The sequence below is a fragment of the Telopea speciosissima genome, chromosome 11, assembly GCF_018873765.1.
Source record: "Telopea speciosissima isolate NSW1024214 ecotype Mountain lineage chromosome 11, Tspe_v1, whole genome shotgun sequence".
Classification (NCBI taxonomy): Eukaryota; Viridiplantae; Streptophyta; class Magnoliopsida; order Proteales; family Proteaceae; genus Telopea; species Telopea speciosissima.
The window spans coordinates 12,417,288-12,423,908 of NC_057926.1; the positions used below are offsets into that span (position 1 = coordinate 12,417,288).

Below are 6,621 nucleotides of genomic sequence, written 5' to 3' on the forward strand. Positions count from 1 at the left end.
TATATTACAGATTGAAGTTCAAGAGAAAGATTAGGTCCAAATGGAAATATCAAAATGCAACAGAAAATGGGCTTGATGAAGAAAGAATTTAATATATATGGAGAAATATTAACATGTATGCACGAAGAAATGAAAGAAAGATCATACAGCAGAGAACTGTGAAGAAGAGCTAAGTGAGCTGTCAGATGTGCAGTTTTGCAGAAAGATACCAAGCAGCTTCAGCTTAGCACTAACAAGAGCAGAGTAACAGACTAGCGGTCCAACTAGAGTGGAGGATGACTGAATAGATGACCAGGGCAAGACAGTAAAGCTCTCAGGAATCATGTACATTTTCCAAGATTTAGACTTACAAAAGAGCATGATTTTAGTGCATCTTGACCGTCCAAATGCTTGCCAGTATTCATATAGAAGATCGGAACCAAATCTGACACAACTGACATGTGGCAATTAGAGGGTCTCAAATTTAATGTGTATGTCATAATTTTGGAGACCAAGGTAGCTTATCTAGTCAAAATTATGTCTTGAAAATTAACGATAGGAATAGCCTCACACTTGGTGGGCCATAAGGTTGATATGGGTATCCATATTCCACACGTGACGGATCCAAAGTATTCTCTATATATCCAACCATCAGATTAACCAATTGGCACTACCATACGGCAATTACACCGATTGTGCTGGAGTAGTCTTTAGTACAGAATGTATCGGAATCCATCCATGTAATTTTCTGAAATAAAAGGGGATCTAATCACATAGTCAATACTGATACGGCAAAAGAAGGGCCCAGATACGTACGGGTATAAAATAGCCCTGGACTTCAAGTACTACTTTTAAACATTTTGTGTGAAAAAGGACACAGGTAAAATACAACATGTGTTTAAAACGCTTCCTATTTAAAAATTAGAGAGCAAACATACGGGCATTATATCAAAATGCAATAGACATGTACTTCCAAAGTTCATCTCTTTGTCTAACCATTTTTTGTATAGTATCCCATAAACAAAAAAATATATACAGGAAAATGAAAATTCCACAAAAAAGTCGCAGCATCAACAAACTGATGTCAAGAAGAATTAGGAGGAGCAACTTAGCAATGCAAGATCCTCAAAAACTTACAACATTAATAATCAACTATTTGCTTATAATTACAAACTCGAAGGATATATACAGGAAAGAAATCTACACCAATATATATAGGAAATAAATCTACACCAAATGAAAAAACTATCAACGTATCCTTTAGCCACCATATTTCATTAACATGTCAATTTATTAGAAGGATAAAGGTTTAGCCATTGAGTTGAGGTTTCATATTAATGAAAATTTTCTAAATCTGAAATCCACCGATCCCTGTATATCATTGAATTGGGGAAGGAAAGGTAGGAAATCCCAAGTACTTAGTTTTTTATTAAAAAAAAGGGGCAGATTTGTGAATTTTTGAGTTTAAATTCAAGGGAAACAGACTCTCCCTGAAGCGGGGTAGGCTGCATACATTATGACGTCCTCTGCCATTCGTTCTAAGATACCAAGGGTGGTTGATAACCGGTTAGAATGAAATAAAGAAGAAAACGAAACCATAATCTTGTCTTTGTGGGGAAGAAAAAATAAAGTCCCCAACATGAAGGTTGGATCAAACCCGCAAAATCATAAGGACGAGGACATCAAAACGAGCAGAGATGAGGACCCTGTTTGTACCATGCGTCCTCTCTCTCTCTCAAAACGACAAAATCAGAGAAGAACACTTTAAAAGGAATTGAGAAACCTTAAGGAAAGGAAGGGATTAGGAGAAACCCAGGCTAAGCACAGGAAGATATATAATAGTGCTGCAGAGTGAACATTTCACAAAAATAAGAACCCTGAAGCTCAATGTTCACCCGTAATAACCTGCACAAGACAATCTTCCATTTCAGTAAGAGAGAGAAAGGGAGAAAGAGGCTCACCTCCAGCAACTCCCACAAACGGCGACTCTGATTAACGACGCGATCGGCGAAAGAAGAAGAAAGTTAGGAAATCAGAACTCAAAGGAAGTGAAAGAGAGAAAGAGAAACACGCGATGGCCGGTGATTTCTCCTGCGAAGGCAGCAAAGAGCGACTGAGCCAGCGATGAGTGTGCCAGTGCGACGGCGCAATGCTGGAAGTCCAAGTGGAAGTGTCGAACTCTAATCAACACGTGAACGGTGATTTGGCACGTATATAAAGCCATGTAGGAGATGCTAGAGATATATGGACCGTTCGATCGGAATTTTAGGACCTTCGTGATGATAAAGAAGAGTTTCAAGCGCTACGTTGCCATGTTGGATATCAACCTGACAGTCGACAGCTCCTGACCCATGCTCTTCGCGGTCATCTAGGAAGCGCAGATCTCGTTGTGTGGAATTTCTGGATAAAGACGAAGCAACTTGGTCAGGGTATTTCTGTCATTCCAATAATGCATTGGATTTTGTTTTCCACCTTAATAAAGCAAATTTTCAATACTTACTATTTACAATGTGTCACAAGTAGGGGTGTAAATGAATAGTCGAAATCCGTTGCCGTATCCGTTTAGCACTATTCAAATCCGTCCAAAAGCTAAACGGATGCGGATACGGATAGGCTTCAGCTATCCGAAAAGCTATGTTTACATGTAAACGGATAAAATATCCGATCCGTATCCGTGTCTGTATCCATTTAGCACTATCCGAATCCATCTGATAGCTAATTGGATGCGGATGAGGATATAGCACTATCAGAGCCGAATCCGATCCGTTTACAGCCCTAGTCACAAGTCACAACCCCGTGCCTTAAAGGGCAAAAAAATTGTCCCAACCCGAGTACGGCTCTCTGGCTTCGCTTATAGTCTCATCGTGGCTTGGCTTATAATCTCAGGCTGTGTTTAGTTGTCTAGAGATGGATAGAACCATAGAAGGAAAGAAAAGAAAAAATTAGAAGATTTTGGTGTTTTGCGAGATGCCTAACTAAGAGGGACAAAGATGCTAACCGAAAAGAGACTGTTTCCACTAAATTCAGCATCGACAACGTGAATTGATGATGTCACAAAATGAATTGAATCAAAGAGTGGGTTCTACCAGTGCCTTGGTAATTCAAGGGCTTTTTAAAAATGGAAAGAGTGCAATGCCAAGAAGAAAGACATATATGGTAAAATGTTTACAACCCTCCATTAACGCACCGCCGATGCTTCAATGTGATGCCATCACCAAATCTCCATTAAACTGTGCTAACAACACCCAATTACCGAATCGAAGTCTCAATTTGATGTTGGCACCAAATCTCCATTAAACTGTGCTAACAACATCCTGCCGACTGCCAATAGCCAATGACACCTCTTTTGAGATGCTCTCATCTTGCCATTGAAAGACTGCAGAGATCTTCAATTTGACTTGGAATGATGCATCATTGCATCTGATAGTACTGTTGGAGAGTAACCCCAACAGGTTTTTTAAAGAAAAGAACATAAACCATTTACAACTAAGAATAAAAGGAAATAAAAGATAAAAGTAAAGACTTGTTTGATTGATTTGTGGATCCTGTCCTTTGTTTTGAATTTTTCTTTTTCTAGGCATCCATGGCAGTTCAGGTGGTTTCTGTAGTTACCTGGTAGTTTCATAACTACCCACTTCTTTGATAGTTGGTTGTAACCACCTTGCTAATCTTTCGCCGGCCACTAACCGTTCATCAATCACTGACCTCTTATTGGTCACTGACCGTTCTCTAACCATTTTCTGTCATTGATTGTTTTTTACCGTTTTCGATCACTCACCGTTTTTCGGTCCTTGATCATTTTTTATCACTAACCGTTTTCTGACTGTTTTCAGTCACTGATCATTTTCCGTTCACGAATTAACATGTTAGTCTTGACTGAAATAGATTTCGATCAATTTCTCTATTAACCGAAATAGACCAAAAATAGGGTGTAAACAGAGACACTGGTAAGGAAATCGGTACATGATCTACTGTTTAGAGAGGTTCTACGAGGGGAAATTATCTACTCCATTTCCTGTCCGGTCCAGTTCCCCAAGTCCCTCTAATAGGAGGTGGACCCCACCCGAGCAGAGTGTTCAGGCAGGGGGTAGGGTGGTCATTTTTGCCCCCTATTAGAGGGACTTGGGGAAATGGAGTGGGCAAGGAAATGGAGCAGATAATGATCCTTCTACTAGGGGGAAAGAGATTTAATCTGTTTCCAAAAAGATAAAGCAAGTTTTGTTTGGCATTGTTGGAGAATGGGTGAGAAATCAGAGATAAGACATTCCAACTCCTTCATTTTTGGCATCGTTGATCCATCAATGGTGGAGCCATGGGAGGAGGAACGATGCTAGTTGCAGGTTGTAACATCGTAATTTTCAATAATATCAAACAACTCCTAATCCTAAGGACTAGAAACTACAAAATGAAAGACGACGAAAGGCCACTAACTCAAACAAGCACCTCTCTTTCGTCTTTCTCTTACTCTTATTTTATTAATGAAAGTTTGTCTTTTCATGAAATCATCTTCACTGACATTCATTCTGTTGGCTAGGTCATCTCAAACTTTTTCCCATAAGAATTAGGGCAAATACAAGAAAATTAAAAAAAAAAAAATCTCTTTCCATCTTTCCATGGAAAAAGGTAAACATCCCATACCCGGATGCACGGTGGAAAGAGAGCAATTTAGGTTTCTTTTACATCCCATGAATACCAAACCATTTAAGTTTAAACACAAAAGAGTTAGTTAGATTTCCCACCTTCGAGAGCCACAAATGTTGCTCCTCCTCCATATAGTGGTTCTTCCTCCAATGAGCATATAGAGAAAGATATTCTTGAACCTTTCTTGGTGCAGCCAAGATTCTTCAAGTCAACACACTCTAAATCGAGGGAACAAGAGAAGAAACAAGAAGAGAGAGAGACAAGAGACTTTGGCTAGGGGATAGGGCCAAGCTTTGACATGTGCGGCTCCCTTTTCTGGCCGATCATTTTAGAACATACCTTGGTGGGTGTAGCTCCAATCCCAGCCCTAGCCAGCCTTGAAGGTCCACCTCCTCCTTTGTCCTTCTCCCCTTTTTTCTTCTTTTCTTTAATCCTTGTCCGGACAGCAAGAGGAGGGAAGGTAGGGCAGTCAAACCCCTTATTTTCCCCTCCCATTCCTCTTCCTTGCTTCTTCTTCTTCTTCCTCTCCTCTTCTCCTCCACGATTTTGGCATGGAGGGGGAGAGATGGGAGAATATGAGGCTAAGCCCTATCTTTTAAAGACCAAAAGAGGCCTTAGGGCTTGTTTGCCTAGGTGCCCTTAAGACTAAGGATGGTCCTTTAGGTCTAAATGGGCCTCAAGGCCTGTTTGGCTAAGGTCACATTCTTATTAAATCAAATTTGTTAGGACACATTTGGCTTAGCCTAAGGTCCTATAAGGGCATATTGGTTTTAGGGCTTGTTTGACTCAAGCTAATTAGAGGAGCCCATTATTCATTTAAGTTAAATCTTGTGGGCCCACTTTCATGGCCCAACTAACCAAAAGAAAATAAGGGTGGGAGTCCACCTTGTCCGAGGACCTAGTTAGGGTGTGCAAGACACAGGGGTGTGGGTCCCACAAGAAAATACAACAAAAGGACAAGAAACAGTACGGACGGATTCACAAACGGAACCAGTCTTGTGAGTCCGTTTGTGACCCTGTTGCTGTTGTCAAGGCCCAAACCTTAAGAAAAGTTGCGGGGCTTTGACCCGTACTTTCAGGACTTCAAGGGGAGCCTGTAATAGGATTTAGGGTCCAAGGTCACAGGTGTTGACCATTGCCATCGTGGCATTACCCGTTAAGTGAAAGTCTAATTTGACCCAGGTATTATGATGCATTTCGGGTGTGGGTGTAACAATATCGCCACCAATAATTCGGGCTTCTCAGGTTCTCCTTTGGGCAGCACTTTGTCGTCCATACTCGAAGATCACTCAATATGAGTTAACTAGACAAGATAGGACTTAGAGAGTTGTCCAAGGATTCAAGGGAGATCCTAGTCAACATGAGAGGGGGTATATTTATAGTTGTAGAGGGATGCGCACACTCCCAAATTCGTGCTAAGTGGTGAGGTTTGATCCAGATCATTGGTAAAGCATCAAAATAGGTGTATTTTCATCAACGATGGGTGTTTGATCAAAGTTTTGGCCAATGAGATGTGAGCAACTGGTTTATTACCAAAGGAGGAGTTATTTGGGGCCTAAGAAAGCCAAAATTTGCATCCAAGTTGCCAAATATAAGTGTGGGTGTGAAAGAAAGTGAAATTGAAGCTAAACATGGCAAGTTTGGGTCTCTCAGATTTACACAGGATTAACAGTGAACTGAGATCGAATTGACATCGAGAAGGGGCTAGATCGACATCAAGCTACTGTCGATGATTTTGACATCGGTGGAAATGCTTCGGGTGTCAATGAATGTTTTAAATGTCGATATGAGATTGACAATAAAATGGTTCTGAACAACATTCAAGGAAGATGGGTCGATGTCAATGGAAGGTAGGGTCGATGTCGACTCGGGGCCTTTGGATGTCAGCTCCAAGTATGGGTGTCGACAGAGAGGTTTTAGGCTATTTGGGCTAGTTTTGTGCTGGGCTAGGTTGGTTCCAAAGGAGTCTGTGTCAGGGCTAGCCTTTCTAGGGGATCTTGG

General features: G+C 40.9%; 1 protein-coding gene across 1 annotated transcript in view; it reads right to left on the bottom strand.

The window, feature by feature from the left end:
* The window catches only part of LOC122646633 (factor of DNA methylation 1-like), a 40,617-nt gene extending 38,509 nt beyond the window's left edge, over positions 1 to 2,108 (bottom strand). The window contains exon 1 of the mRNA XM_043840222.1: positions 2,053 to 2,108. The gene's annotated coding sequence lies outside the window, so the exon portion shown is untranslated. The remainder of the gene's footprint in view (positions 1 to 2,052) is intronic.
* Between the last annotated feature and the right edge of the window lie 4,513 nt (positions 2,109 to 6,621).